Source organism: Dermochelys coriacea, chromosome 10 (genome assembly GCF_009764565.3).
Source record: "Dermochelys coriacea isolate rDerCor1 chromosome 10, rDerCor1.pri.v4, whole genome shotgun sequence".
NCBI classification, from domain to species: domain Eukaryota; kingdom Metazoa; phylum Chordata; order Testudines; family Dermochelyidae; genus Dermochelys; species Dermochelys coriacea.
This window is the reverse complement of record NC_050077.1, coordinates 22,381,159-22,397,464: the sequence shown is the minus strand read 5'-3', so window position 1 is coordinate 22,397,464 and position 16,306 is coordinate 22,381,159. Positions and strand designations below refer to the sequence as shown.

Below are 16,306 nucleotides of genomic sequence, written 5' to 3'. Positions count from 1 at the left end.
AAGTTGGGTGCCTAATGCTAGCCATCTAAATCTATGTTTAGGCACGTAATTAAGTGGCTAGATTTTTTTTTCAGAGCCTCCAGAGCTCCTATTGTGTGATTAGTCTACTACATCCATTTGACATTAAACACAGTACATTAACACTTGAAATGGCAAAATAACACAGAGGGATGGTGACAACTGACAACTCAACGATTAAAAGGATTTGGGGTAAAATTTTCAAGTGTCTATTAATTTTGGTTCTCAATTTTTGGGTGACTATCTTGACTTAAAACTTGTTTTTGAGAGGTCCTGGTCATCACAAATTGAGAGAATATATTGGAAATTCAGAAAATGCAATAGAGGTATAGAATTTCAAAAGGCAGGTGAATGCAATGTATCAACCTATATATTCATTCAATTTTTCCTCCCAGTTAATAGGAGGACCATATGAAAATAAAGAAAAATATATTTCAGAACAGAAGTGTAGAACTGTGCTTGCAAAAATATATGAGAAGACTAATAGCGCATAATAATAATAACCCCAACAGGCAGACTTGTTGAGGCAAACACATTGGAATCATTCGGAAAAATAACTAGATGACACGATGTGAGAGAGAGCCAAAAAAGGATAAGATTTTATACACCAAATAGCTTCTATTCATTCCCAAAGAATTTCCTCTACTCACACAAGAATTAGGAGGGGAAAATAAATAAATAAAACAAAACCTCTGTCTTAAGAAACCATAATTGTATATTACCCTGGCAAGGCAAAGGCAATAAATAAAGAAAAATGTTCATGTTCAGAAGTGCTTAATGAGATATAATGAGCTGCTGCTCAAGAAGCCAGAGCTGAAAGTGACTCTTTTAGTCCAAAGTCCTGAGGCTATTGTGGGTCACTGCATGCTCTTTTGTCAGCTTACGTTTTCAGCAGAGTTTTGTCTGTGATAACAATTAAAAACATAACATTGTTCTACAAGTACAGGATATATACAGACACCTTCTGACACCCTGTATTTCATCTTGCTCTCTCAGAGCAACAGAAAGTAGTTAACCCCTGGAATCTGGATCTCATGAAGTCCCAGTGTGATTCTCAGGCACTCACGTGGCACTAGCAGATTGCAGAAAGAGCTGCTGCCAAACACGCTGATCTGGGCTCTTTAGCTCTGCCTCTTTTTAGGCAAAGAGCTCTACTGTCTAAACCCACCCATGTAGTTTGGAGCGAAGTAGGATGTTTGGGTCTGAAGGGCTTACAGGACTAGATTAGGTACTGTAGTTTATATTTTAGCCTCTGTGCCTCTGAATCTGGGACATTTCCAAGCCACTTGAAATGAGAATTGACCAGGATCTGATCTGTTTTAAAAGCAGCATTAAAATATTTTTTATTTTAATGTTGGGAAAGTATTTTAGTGGTAGTTTTACTCTGCAGCTTCTATGAGGTGCCTGGAATGCTAAAATGGATAGAGGCCATAAAAATAAAATTAATTGTTGTTTTATTAATTATTTTACCATGTGGCCTTTGTTTGCTTAATTGATTATTGCCAACTTTCCACTCCGCTCTTCTAGCTTTGAGGTTAGGACTTTTAAAAAATAACTTTCTCTTTTTAAAAAATTTGTCTCTTTAGTTCAATTTTGTGGCTTCCTGCACTTAAAAGGCATTTGTCTGTGGACAGATATCCATTATCTGCCTCTTCGTTATCTCTTCATTGTTTCCTGATGGCCAGCTGCCATCCCAGCACCTTCCCTCCAGCTGCTAGTAATTTTCACTTCATGTAGTTCAATCCATGCTATTTATTAGAAATCTCATTTGTCCTTGAATATGTGCAATATGCATAGAAATGAGTATGTTACCAAATTAACATATAAAACCCTTTAGAATTGGTATTTCGGGACACATGATTAAGCTCATCCACTTTGTTAGTCATAGCATTTGGTTTTTATCAAGAAGAAAGAGAAAGGGACTGTTCTTGAGGAGAAGAAAATACATCAGAAGGTTCATGTCTAAATTAAGCCCACAAAAACACCAGAATAATATCACTGGGGAACCAACAATGGGACATGAAATTTGAGAAGCCAGAAATAGGCTAGAAAGAGGATAGCTGGCCTTCTTGGGTGCCCATGGGTATACATGCCTAACAATCAATGGTCTGAACCAGTTGGGCGTCTTCAGAAGGCTGTGCATCCAGGTTCAACATTATTATGCTAGCCTATCAGCACTGTCACACAGTGATATAATTTCCTAGATAATACCCAAGACTTCAGAGGCAGATTGGGACTAGAAAGCAGATTGTCTGACCTGCTTGCACTTTGATTGTGAATACCTTCCTTAATTAAAGGTTGGTTCCACGAGAGAGTGCACAACACTTGTAGCTTTGTGATAACACAAAAACCTGATACTTTAAAATGCCAGCTGTCCCACAGGAACACAGTGCCTCTCTTACAAAGGGAGGCAAGGTGGGTGAGCATTGGCAGCGTGTCGCATAGGCTGGGGAAGGCTGTGCCTCCCCAAACAGCCCAATGAGACCCCATCCATGCTCCTCCCCAAAGCCCTGCTTGCCATTCCCCCCTTGATCCCAGCCCAGGCAGGTTGCTCCTCTCAGAGAAGCCTGCTGGGGCTGGGGTTATGGCAGTCAGGACTTGGGGTAGCTGGGGCCACCATACGCTGTGGGGGCCCCAGATGCTGGGGCTGCCTGCCTTCTACTTGGAAGCTGGGCCGGAGTGGGGCCCGTGCGCCACCTGCCCTGCGCTGTGCTTGCAGTGGGAGGGGGCGACACCTGCTCTGCGCTCGGGGTGGGGGGTGCCACCCACCCTGTGTTCGGGTGGGGGGGGGCGCACTGCCTGCCCTCTGCTGCGGCAGGAGAGGGACCACCTGTGCTTGGAGGCTGGGGTGGAGAAGGCCCAGCAGGGGAAGGGGGCGAATCCTTGGGCGGGGGGGGCAGGGCTGGCCAGGGTCTAGCCTCCCCCAGCCAGTGGTTCACCTGCTGCCCATGTGTGTGAGGTAACACTTTAATTGGAACAACTATGTCTACACTACCACCTATGTCATCAAAACTTATGTCACTCAGGGGCTTGAGCTGGTAGCGGTGCTCAAAGACTAGCTAGCACTACATAAAACAGCTGGGGAGAAGAGATGAGGAGGAGGAGGACCTCCTTTGTAACCTTTAGCCCAATTGTTAGGGTATTTAGTTGGGATGTAGGAGACCCCTGGTTCAAATACTCCCTCTTCCAGCTGAGGAAAAGGAATTTGAAGGGGGATCGGCCTCCTCTTGGGTGATTTGCCCTGCCTAACCACTGAGTTATGGGATATGCTGATGGGGGTCTCCTTCAATCTCTTGTTTAAGTACTTCCACTTTAATTAAATATTAATTGGGTTAGAGAGAGTGGTGGTGTGAGACTCCTGTTAAAATATCTTCTCCTCAGGCAGAGGGGGAACTTGAACCAGGTGTCTCCTCCCATCCCACATGAATTCCCTAACCACTGTGAAAAAGGTTATGAAGGAGGTTTTACTCCTTGGCTGTGTAGATCTATGTAGCCTCTGAGCATGGGGATTGGCCTGGCATGTAAGGCAGAGGAGAACCTATCTTCCTCTGGTTTGTGAATTTGCTCTGTGTCTTAAGTGGGAGATAGGTGCCTGAATGCCAAGAGTAAGGCAGGGATGCACAGGCCCAGAGGCAGAAACATAGGTGTCTAGGGAACTTTTACTGCAAAAAAGTAGATGCTGAGTGATTTTAGGCACCTAGAGGGTTTTATCAGCAGCTGAGTAGGAGTTTTGTGGATTGCAATGGTGCCTAAAAACAGCATTTAGGCACCTAAATCTGGGGATTAGGTGGTTGAGTACTTCTGTGAATTCATGCCTAAATGACAAAAAGTTGTGAACTGTCCAGGAAACAGTACCTCTCATCATGTCTGGTACCATCTCTAAAGCATTTTTAAATGGACCAGCTGTTTACTCAATAAATCTTCATCCAAACTCATTGAGTAAAAAAGTGCTTACAGTAACACTAAGCCTCTTATATGAAGTAGCCAATCCCTCTCTATACTATACTTCTGTTCATTCTTGAAGAAGTCACTGTGTCCCAATGCTGCTTCATCATAATTGCTGCATGTTTATGTTTATAAGCAGCCAAACTGAATTTGTAACATTAACAGAAGATTCTAGAGCTGCAAGCAGAGTGTGAAATTTGAATCTGTGGTGAGGATCATGAAATTATGGGTAGGACTTAAGGAACACCCAAGACTCATGACAGGACATCATTTTAATGTAGAGCCAAGGAAAATCCATACACATAGGCAATCAGAGTCTGTACTGAGGGGTTAGTTTTGGAATGTTATTTGATTTGGATTATTCCAATTGTCATCAATTTAGGGCCTGATTATCAAAATGTAAGATCACTTCATAAAGGGTAAACAGAGGAAAATCCAAGTGTTTTATTGCTTGCATTGATAGTACGTTTACTTAGAGCAAAATGCTGGAATTTGACTAGTTCAAGGGATATATTTTAGTTCTCCCACTAGAGCTAAAATAAAACAAATCCTAAAACAAACTCTGCAAAATTCATGCTTCTCCTCATGTGTCTGGACTGGATTGCGTTGAGCTGGGCTGAGAAGCTAAATACATGCACACCATTTCAGTTCCAATTGTTTTACAGTCAGTATGGTTAAGTAAGCACTTGCACTAACCATGTCAAATATTTTCTGATAGTCTATTAATGAATAGTACTTTAAAGTTGTGTGTATATATATATTGTATATAAAAATAAAAGTTCCTTCAACTGATGCATTCCTAATATCATATGCAGTAATATAGAAAGAAAACCAAAACCACAGAGCAAAGTAACTTTAAGCTCTATAGCCTTTAGGTTGTAGTTGATAGGAAGAAATCCAAAATCCATTGGTCTAAGTGAGAACCAAGAACATACAATGAATCTAGATGCATTAAGTAAAGCAAGCAAAGCCAGCAGAGCAATTGTGTAGTCAATATGCAAAATTGATTTACAGAAACTAGATTACATTATTTTAAAATGGGAGTAATGCCCCGAAAGAGGTTGGCAGGGTAATTGTCTTGGCCTTCATCATCAGGAATAACTCACCTTCCAAGTTTGAGAGCCACATAAGTGCACAGGCCTGCTAATTGCTGTTTATTTGCCCAGTTCATTGAGCTTTTCAGAGTTGCTAAAGTCTCAAAAATGGCAGCTCCACACCAGTCTTCTTTTAAGAGACTTTATGGCCTGATTTTCAGAAGTTTTAAGGAGTCACAGCTCCTACTGATTTCAGTGGGAGCTACAGATGCCCAGTGTATCTGAAAATTAGGTCCTTTATATATAAAGTTCACCGTAGAAACTTAACATGCTCTGGGCTTCTCCTAATTCAGACTAGTTTAGATGCTAGTGGTGAAGTCAGGTAACTGCATATCTATCCACAGAGCTCAGTTTTGCAACATAAGAACACAATGGCCATACTGCCTCAAACCAGTGGTCCATCTAGCCTCATATTCGGTCTTCTTACAGTGGCCAGTGTCAAATGCTTCAGAGGAAGTTATCAGAACAGGACAATCTATCAAGTGATGCATCCTCTGCCATCCAGTCCCAAGATTCTAGCAGTCAGAGAATTATGGACACCAAGAGAATTATGGACCCTGATGATCTTGGCTAATAGTCATTGATGGACCTACTCTCCATGAAAATTTATCTAATTCTTTTTGTAATCCAGTTATACTTTTGGCCTTCATAGTATCCCCTAGCAATGAGTTCCAAAGATTGACTGTGTTGTGTGAAGTAGTATTTCCTTATGTTTGTTTTAAGCCTTCTGCCTAATAGTTTCATTGGGTGACCCAGGTTCTTATGTTATGAAAAGAAGTAAATAACACTTCCCTAGTCACTGTCTCCACACATTCATGATTTTATAGACCTCTATCATATCCCCCCTTAATCATCTTTTTTCCTAACTGAACAGTCCCAGTCTTTTAAATCTCTCTTCTTTTGGAAACTGTTCCATACCCCTCATCATTTGTTGCCCTTGTCTGTGTTTTTTTCCAATTCTAATGTATCCTTTTTGAGATAGGGCGACCAGAACTGCATAGTATTCAAGATGTAGGCGTACCATGAATTTATATAGTGGCATATTTTCTGTTTTATTATTTATCCTTTTCCTAATGGTTCCTAACATTCCTTTAGCTTTCTTTTACTTCCACAGAACACTGAGGAGATGTTTTCAGAGAACAATCCATGATAATTCCAAGATCTCTTTCTTGAGTGGTAACAGCTAATTTAGACCCTTAAGTCCTAAGTACAACCTGTACTCATTCTGAGTAGTGCTCATCATGTGATTAGTCCCATAAACTATTCATGTGAGTAAATAAGTGTTATGCTACTCAAAGTCAGTAGGGGCTTGCGAAATTGGACCGTTAGTTATTGAAACATAATATATTTGTTGCTTCTCCAGCAATTGTCATGCGGGAAACTGTTCAGCAAAACATATCTGCTAAAGAATAGCACCTGGCATCCAGGCTCAAAACTAGACTGAGAAATAACTGGTGATCATGTGGAATGTACCAACACCAACAGGTACTGACCTTTCTCTGCTAAAGAAACTGCCAAAAGATCAAAGTCTGGAACAGTAGTAACAAGGTAACAGTAACAGTTGGTGTCAAGAATGGAGGCAGTGATCATTAGTACACCACCTGCATCACTATCTATAGCTATCACTAGGCCAGCAGCAATGAAGCACAAATGGTCTGGTAATGACAGGCTTAGGGCAGGAAAGTGAGAAGAGTGGCCTGGCTGAAACACTGAATCTATTTTAGAGGCAGATTACTTACAATAAACTTTGCCCTCTGGCCAATAATTCCAGATCCCCTACAAAAATCTGACTGCTGCTGGCTAAGCAAGAGGAAAAACACCCACAACCCTCCAAAACAAATCCGACCCTTGTGTGCCAGGTATGCATAGCTCTGTGTGTGCACCAATGCAGATCTGTCTGCCGTAAACCTGCCACATCATGACAGCTGCTATTGCTATACTTAGGAAGGGGGATTAAAGAGAAAAGTCAATAGCAACCCAATTAAGAAACTTTTTTTTAAATTCTTATGGAGTTCCCAACGCCGCCTTCTTCATTTACTAGAGAGGACCAAGAAAGAACTCTTAAGGGTTTAACAAACAGGTTAACTTCCTATACCCAGCATTTCTTCCAAATCATACCATATTAATGTGGAATTGAAGGAGCATCTCTCACTCACACACACACACACACACACACACACACACACAAACTTTCCTGCTACTTCTAACCTCAGTTTCTCTCTCACACTGTGTAGTGGAGCTAAGGAAGAAAGATATAGGGCCCAATTCTCTGCTCTCATGATGCCCCTTTATGCCATTCCAGCAGTGTAAGTAGGCTGTTAAATTGAGTGGAACTGGGGAATACCAGGGAATACTCAGGGAATACCTCTGCCATTAAAAAAGTTCCCAACGTGGCATAGAGCAAGTAGAACAGCTCTATATTGACTTCTGTCCCTCTCCCAGCCTCCAACACAGAATTCTCCTGAGGGCATGCCAACAATGGAGAATGAGGTGGCATGGCTGGAGTGCCCTGTGCTCTGGCCGTTCTCAGGTGAGACTACTCTTAATTCTCTCCATGGGCCATCAGATAGACCTGTAGGCAGCACCATAATATAGTTATGCCTCACACAGCAACAGATAATCCAGGTCTTAGAACTAGAGCCTTAGTCTGACTCCAGCCATTTGGCTTTGGATACATTTCCTTTTGCAGAACTGGGCTACTGTGCCTTGCAGCTAAGGTTACCCATTTGTTTGCCCTAGTTGGAGAAAGGATTGCCTGTGAGCGCAGACGTTGAGCTGCTGAAAGCAGGTCCCCTCCCATCCCCACAGGAACTCATCAACGGGAAAATCAAAACCATCACAGAGTACCAGGAGGAGGAGGATGGGCGCAAGGTGAAGATCATCCGCACCTTCCGAATTGAGACCAGGAAGGCCTCCAAGGATGTGGCGTGGCGGAAGAATTGGAAGAAATTCGGCAACTCTGAGTTTGATGATCTGGGCCCCCAATATGGCCACAACCACAGTGAGCGATGAAGTCTTTATGACCTTCATCACCAGCAAGGAGGACCTGAACTGCCAGGAGGAGGAGGACCCCATGAACAAGCTGAAGGGGCAGAAGATCGTGTCGTGCTGGATCTGCAAAGGCGACCACTGGATGACGCACTGCCCCTACAAGGGCACGCTGGGCCCTATGCAGAAGGAGCTGGCTGAGCAGCTGGGCCTGTCCACAGGCAAGAAGGAGATGCTTCCAGGAGAACCGGAGCTGGTCCAGGCCCAGCAGAGCAAAACTGGGAAGTATGTCCCACCCAGCCTGCATGACGGAGCCAGCCGCCGCGGGGAGTCCATGCAGCCCAACCACAGGGCCGATGACAACGCCACCATCCAGGTCACTAACCTGTCGGAGGACTCGCGGGAGACCGACCTGCAGGAGCTTTTTTGCCCCTTCGACTCCATCTCCAGGATCTACCTGGCCAAGGTTAAGACCATGGGGCAGTCCAAGGGCTTTGCCTTTATCAGCTTCCACCGGCGCAAGGATGCTGCCCGCGCCATCGCCGGCGTCTTCGGCTTTGGCTACGACCACCTCATCCTCAATGTGGAATAGGCCAAACCCTCCACCAATTGAGGCTGGCACCCTGCCTGCTGCTGCTCCAGGAATGGCTGATGCTGTTGGGAGACTGGTTCATTAATAAAGGTTTATTCCCCCCCAAAATAGTGGCATTTAAAGTTGTTACGGTTATAGAATCATAGAAATGTAGGACTGGAAGGGACCTTGAGAAATCATTTAGTTCAGTCTCCTACTCTGAGGCAAGCCCAAGTAAAACTAGACCATCCCCAACAGATGTTTCTTTAACTTGTTCTTAAGAACTCCAATTGCAAGGATTCCACAACCTCCCTTGGAAGCCTATTCCAGTGTTTAATTACCCTTATAGTTAGGAAAAAAAAAGTGTCCTAATATCTAAACTAAGTCTCTCTTGCTGCAGATTAAGCTCATTACTTCTCATCCTACTTTCAGTGGAGAAGGAGAACTGTCCTCTTTATAACAGCGCTTAGCATAGATTTATCAGGTCCCCGCTCCACCTTCTTTTGTCAAGACTAAACATGCCAAGGTTTTTTAACCTTTCCTCAAAGCAGGTTTCTAAACCTTTAATCATTTTTGTTCCTTGCCTCTGGACTCTCTCCAGTTTGTCCACATCTTTCTTAAAGTGTGTCACCCAGACCTGGACACAGTGCTCCAGCTGAGGCCTCACCAGTGTTGAGTAGAGAAGGACAGTTACCTCCCATGTCATACATACAACACTCCTGTTAATACACCCCAGTATATTTACATTTTTCATTCATCACACTGTTGACTCATTTTAACTCCCAGATCCTTTTGTGATGCTATGAGGGTTCACTCAGACCAGTAAGGAGTTGTGTTACCACTTGCCCTGTAATCATGGATGCTTCTGTGTAGTGCAGCTTTGGCTCAGGACACCAACATTAGCAGCCTACTTACAGCACAGTGACCTCACCCTGGTTTCTACCAGCCTAGTTTCTTCTTTCAGGGTGCCATTCCAGTTCAGAGTTTTCCCAAAACCTTCTCTTCTGTAGTGCTCAGCCCCAATCACTGTCACAATTCTCAAGTTGCTGACAGGCACCTCATACTGGATAGACACTGAAAAATCCTTAGCACATGCTCATCTGCCTAAGTAGGGGTCTCTACTATACAAATTATGCTAAATAGTCTCTTTGTATGGATGGGGTAGGGTCCTTGGTTCCCATTCCCCTCATCCCTTTTATGTGTTCTCAGATTCCCTAACCCCAAAAGGGGTAGAGAGTAGGAGCACCAACCAGCTAATCAGCTCACCTTCAGGCTTGCCAACCTTTCTTATCCAGCCAGTATACCAGGGTCATCATTTCTCTGTAGGCTCAGGCATGATGGGGAGAGAGGCACTGGTAAATGGCCTTCCTGAGGGCCGTTCCCCCAAGATCTTCCAGGAGACTCTTTTAGGAGCTGTATAACCACCATCTACACTCTCTCTCCCAGAGCTGCCCAGCAACTAGTGGGAACTTCCTGTTTTTAAGCTCTTATTCCACCATTGACATGATTGATAGGGCTGGAGGGATGGGCCAGCCTAGCTGCCAGCAGCTCTTTAACCCCTTCATCTCCACTGTGGCTTTTATATGCCCAACCACCAGCGCTCACAAACCCTTATCCAATTTGCTGCTCCTTTAAAGAGACAGTACAGATCATCAGCCTGTTAATTTGACCGAGAACTTTACTCTTCAGTTTGAAACACTGCACTGAGTAGGTTGTGTAGTAAAACAAGATTAAGTTTATTAACAAAGAACAGATATTTAAGTGATAGAAAGTAGAAGGAATAGGGATCAAAATAGTTACAAAAGGTAAAAATATGCTTCTAAGACTAAAACCTAATTTAAACTATAGTCTTTTGTTCAAAGTAGTTTTCTTACCACTGTCATTCTTCCAGTATGGTTGGCCTGTTCTTAGCCAGGATCCAAAAGAGATCTCAAAGCTCAGGGTTTCTTTGTCTCCTCAGGTGAAGGATGCCAAAATGGCTCACTCTCTGCTTAGATCCTCAAAGTTTCTTTGTTTTCAAAGTCAGGAAGCCCACCAGGGGGCTCAGCTAACGCTATGTTAATTTTTGAAGTTTCCTCCCCCATGTCATGTCTCCCCCAGTCACTAGTTTGATGGCTTTGTTTACCTTATGTAAATGTACTTCCATTGTCTCTCCTTGATCAATTTACACTGGAGAAACATTCAAAGAGGCAGAACCACATTCCTTTGTCTGGGGCAGGGTGACTTAAGCCCTACCTGCCAGACACATTTGAAGGACATATTTCCAGCACATATTTATATTTTTTCATTATATTAGCCTTTTTCACAACTACATCATATTGTTGACATATTCAATTTGTGATCCACTATAACCCCCAGATCCTTTTCAGCAGTACTACCCCCAAGTCAGTTATTCCTCTTTTGTAGTTGTGCATTTGATTTTACCTTCCTAAGCATAGTATTTTTCACCTATCCTTATTGAATTTCATCTTGCTGCTATGAGACTAATTCTCCAGTTTGTCAATTCTGTCATCCAGAGTTTTTGCAGTCCCTCCCAGCTTGGTCCCATCCACAAATTTTATAAGCATACTCTTGAATCCATTATCCAAGTCATTAATGAAAATATTGGACTACTACTGCATACAGGACTGATCCCTGCAGAATCTCACTAGATACATCTCCCCCCATTTGACAGCAAACTATTGATAACTACTCTTTGAGTATAGTTTTTTAGCCAGTTGTGCACCCACCTTATAATTTAATCTAGACCACATTTCCCTAGTTCGTTTATGAAAATGTCATGTGGGACTGTGTCAAAAGCATTACTAAAATAAAGATATCATGTCTACTTCTTTTCCCCCATTCACTAGGCCTGTCAAAGTATGAAATGAAGTTGGTTTGGCATGATTGTTCTTGACAAATCCATGTTGGCTATTACTTATAATCCTATTATCTTCTAGGTGCCTACAAATTACTTGTTTAATAATTTGACCCAGTATTTTGATCCATGTGCTGAAGTTAGGCTTACTGGTCTATAATACCCCGAGTCCTCTTTGTTCCCCTTATTAATGATAGGTACTGTGTTTACCTTTCTCCAGTCCTCTCAGACCTCAACATTCCTCCAGGATTCCTCCTCTCAAAGATAATTGCTGATGGTTCCAAGATTGCTTCAGCTAGTTACTTAAGTACTATAGGGTAAATTTCATCTGGTCCTGCTGACTTGAATACATCTGTTTTATATAAATATCCTTTAACCTGTTCTTTCCCTATTTTGGCTTGTATTCCTTCCCTCTTGTTGTTAGTATTAATTGTGTTAAGTATCTGGTCATAATTTACATTTTCAGTAAAACCTGAAGCAAAATAGCATTAAACACCTCAGTTTTCTTCATGCTGTCTGTTATTAGCTCTTCTTCCATACTAAGTAGAGGACCTACACTTTTCTTTGTCTTGCTCCTAATGTATTTATAGAACCTCTTCTTATTGCCTTTTATGTCCCTTGCTAAGTGATCCCATTTTGTGCATTAGCCTTTATGATATTGTCCCAACATACTTGCACTATTCTTTTGTACGCCTCTGTAATGGTCTATGTCCCTAGGGTTAGGGCAGTGTGGCCTAGCGGCCAGAGTCCATAGACCAAGCCCTTGGGGCAGGGCAGCGTGGCCTAGCGGCCAAAGTCTATGTGGGTGGGGCACCAACCAAGGGGTGTGGCAGCCTAGGCCAACCCAACTCCACCAGACCCCAACCCAGGATCCTAACAGCGGCATAGCAACTTGCCACTGACTCATTGGGGGGTCCTACCAAAACACGCTGAAGTTTCCCGGTGGAAGATACCACTCCGTCACCCTCCCTGGGTCACTTCCTATCAGTGTCTGCATTGGGGTCTCCCATGAGACTTCAGATTCTCCATGGTCAGCTGGGCTGGTCGCCTCCAGTGGCTCCTCCAGTCACTGGAGTTCAAACAGGCCCTGAGAGGCTCTGATTCCCGGCACAATCAGGGGCTATGGTTGGCCCTCCACAGGAGCTTCTCAAACAGGTCCTTCCCCTGCATCTACCAGCCCAGAATGAGTTGGGCTTCCTCCCTTTATACTGCTAGAGCATTTGGCGCATGGCCGGACTTCCGCTGTCAATAATATGGGTTTAACCCTGTCTGAGCTAGTGTGGGGTAAGCGGACCCCGTCACAGCCTCCTTAGCAATTTTTGATTTTGACTTGACTCTAGATCATCTCCTCAATGAAGTTAACTTGTCAGATTGCTTTTAATAAGGTCCCACAAAGTGGCAAACAAGGAGTTAAAAGCTTGTCACATTCAGCTAGGCTCCTCTTCAAATGCTGCAGGGATTGTAGAGAGAGGCAGTCACATGAGGCACTGGCTGTAATGCAGAAGTTAAATCTAAATGGCCAGCAGGAGATCCCCCAGGTATTGCTGACAAGCTAATGAGACAGCAAGCTCCTTATTACCAGAACAGGGAGTGCAGGAAGTGAATGGCTGGAATTAAGTTTCAGAGTTGATTGGCCACAGCATAATTCCCCAAATTTACTCCCATCTATGAGCTGGGTGGGAAGTCTCATCACTGTGAGATTTCTGGGATATAAATTTTATCTACTTTTATTTGAGAGTTTGGATTAGTTAACTGTTTTACTGGTGGGGCTCAGTTGTGGAATATACCTGATTAGAAACCCAGCCATACAGATTCCTTTATGCCTAGCTGCTACCCCTTCAGCTGCTTTATCATTGCCATATGCTCGGATCTCAAAATTAATGTCATGATCCAGCTGGTTAACCTTTTTTCTTTCTGATAAAGAAAATCCACTCACAACTAACTTGCAAACTGTTTACAGCTCCTATGCAGTAGGTAAAGAATTAGTATTTTTCTGAGGAGTCAAATTGGAATCACTCAGTATTTGCATTTTTCATTGTTATGCAATCAGGTCTCTTTTAGTTTCCTGCTTAGCTTCACATAGTTCACATAGTTCACTTAGTTCCACCTGGTGAGGAAGAAAAGATAGTCCTAGACAAAAATAAAGCAAAGGACCTGGGAATTAGTTTAGTCTTCAAAGATACATTTTAAAAACTATTTTCTAGGCTGCCTCAAACTTAATAAAAAGGTGTAAAAATATGGTTACTATAGAGGTGGAAAGGAAATTAGTAAATAAACTGAAAAATGACAGACTTTAAAATGGCTAAATACAGGGATATATAAAATAAAATCCCTTTCTCATCCTACAAAGACTGTATTTAAAATGCTGCTAGTCACAGCAACACATAATTTCCCCAAATCTCCACCCTACATCTTTGAAAATAAAGTTCAATAAAGTGGCCTGGAGCAATTGCAAAATGGTTTAAACAACACAGCTCAAAACAAGCCTGGCAGAGAGTCAGTGATTTGAATTACCTTGTTAAAATAGCAACGCAAGCAGTTCAGTCTTTTTTAATACAGCAATTACTTCTGTTAAAGATTTTTTTTTGCTTATTCGTGTGTCTCTCTCTCTATATATTCGCTTTAATTGCCACATCCATTTAGTTTTCAAACTTTTCCCTGTAACCTATACACAGATGACATCCCATTAGCTGATGGAACATGCAGACCCATGTCTGCTGATGACGATTGTGTCTCATTTTGCTCTTGAACATCTGTAGGAATTAAATTATCCTACAGAGATTTTTACATCTCCTTAAAACCAAAGCAAAAGGTTAAAGAAACAGGAACATTAGCTGCATCCAAACACTGTGCCTAGGAAAAGGTTGCTCAGTGTTTAGCTTAATAGAATGCTGCAAAACAATATAGCTCTCTGATATAAGAGGAGAGCAGAAGTAGCAGAATTCTTAGTTGATATTCCTTAGCTCTTCTTTTCTTTCTTTTTAAACTAAAGCCCTGAGAAGCTCCATCCAGGCTCTAGGGATCCTCCTGCTTGGAGTGCACTGAAGAAGCAGGATCCAAGTTCAAAAACTTAAGTGCTCTTTCTGCTTTAAATGGTTGGTTAGCTTTGTGCAACAGATGCATTAAGAAAGATTGAGGGAGCTGCTGAGAGTAAAATGGGACACTTAATAGTCTTGCTTTAAGACTTCACATTTCTGGAACAGACTGTTGAAAAACAGGACTTGTCCTGGAAAGAACATTTCATCTGATCACTTTAACCATGGGGCCCGATCCTTCAGTCCTTTCTCACATGAATAAGGGTTGTAGGATTGGATCTCTAGCAGGCTAGTCATGTTGTCTAACACAGCCATCTCCTTAGGAAGGAATGAACTAGCTAAAAAGTATTACATGTGTGACAGGGTGACAGGGATGGAGCATACTGAGAATGCGACATTGAGGACAGACTGCAAGAAATAGGGCAGACAATCCCCAAAATTGGTGGTTTATCCTATAATTAGATTCACCAAGCCAGTAACAAAAGAGCTTCTGCAGTATCATACTGGTTAAACAGAAGCTAAACACAGTCCCCTTTAGGCATTCCAGCCTTTGGCTCCCATCCAGAAAAACAGGCCTAATATAGTGAGAGGTTACTGAAAACCCAATTCACCATATATGAGGTTCTACCAATCCTAAAGGATCCAACACTTACCCCCAGGTCAATAGATATCTCAGATCTTACAGGTTTCAGAGTAGCAGCCGTGTTAGTCTGTATTCGCAAAAAGAAAAGGAGTACTTGTGGCACCTTAGAGACTAACAAATTTATTTGAGCATAAGCTTTCGTGAGCTACAGCTCACTTCATCAGATGCATTTGGTGGAAAATACAGAGGGGTGATTTATATACACACACACAGAGAACATGAAACAATGGATTTTATCATACACACTGTAAGGAGAGTGATCACTTAAGATGAGCCATCACCAGCAGCCGGGGGGGGGGGGGGGAGAGGAGGAAAACCTTTCATGGTGACAAGCAAGGTAGGCTATTTCCAGCAGTTAACAAGAACAATTGAGGAACAGCGGGGGTGGGGGGAGGGAGAAATAACATGGGGAAAGTTTTACTTTGTGTAATGACTCATCCATTCCCAGTCTCTATTCAAGCCTAAGTTAATTGTATCCAGTTTGCAAATTAATTCCAATTCAGCAGTCTCTCATTGGAGTCTGTTTTTTATGCAGTTTTTTTGTTGAAGGATATTCACCCTCAGGTCTGTAATCGAGTGACCAGAGAGATTGAAGTGTTCTCCAACTGGTTTTTGAATGTTATAATTCTTGATGTCTGATTTGTGTCCATTCATTCTTTTACGTAGAGACTGTCCAGTTTGACCAATGTACGTGGCAGAGGGGCATTGCTGGCACATGATGGCATATACCACATTGGTGGATGCGCAGGTGAACGAGCCTCTGATAGTGTGACTGATGTGATTAGGCCCTAGGATGGTGTCCCCTGAATAGATATGTGGACAGAGTTGGCAACGGGCTTTGTTGCAAGGATAGTTAGTGTTAGTGTGTTAGTTAGTTAGATAGTGTGTTAGTGGTTCTGTCATGTGGTGTGTGGTTGCTGGTGAGTATTTGCTTCAGGTTTGGGGGCTGTCTGTAAGCAAGGACTGGCCTGTCTCCCAAGATCTGTGAGAGTGATGGGTCGTCCTTCAGGATAGGTTGTAGATCCTTGATGATGCGTTGGAGAGGTTTTAGTTGGGGGCTGAAGGTGATGGCTAGTGGCGTTCTGTTATTTTCTTTGTTGGGCCTGTCCTGTAATAGGTGACTTCTGGGTACTCTTCTGGCTCTGTCAATCTGTT

The 16,306-nt window shown here is 42.7% G+C and overlaps 1 long non-coding RNA gene and 1 pseudogene across 1 annotated transcript; one reads left to right on the top strand and one right to left on the bottom strand.

The window, feature by feature from the left end:
* LOC122455997 lies at positions 1 to 5,739 on the bottom strand. The gene is made up of 2 exons (XR_006274585.1): positions 2,846 to 5,739; positions 1 to 2,788 (listed from the first exon to the last, which is right to left on the bottom strand). It is a non-coding gene; the product is annotated as an uncharacterized LOC122455997 (long non-coding RNA).
* A 1,803-nt stretch (positions 5,740 to 7,542) lies between these two features.
* On the top strand, positions 7,543 to 8,737 carry LOC119862463 (annotated as a pseudogene).
* Positions 8,738 to 16,306: the final 7,569 nt, after the last annotated feature.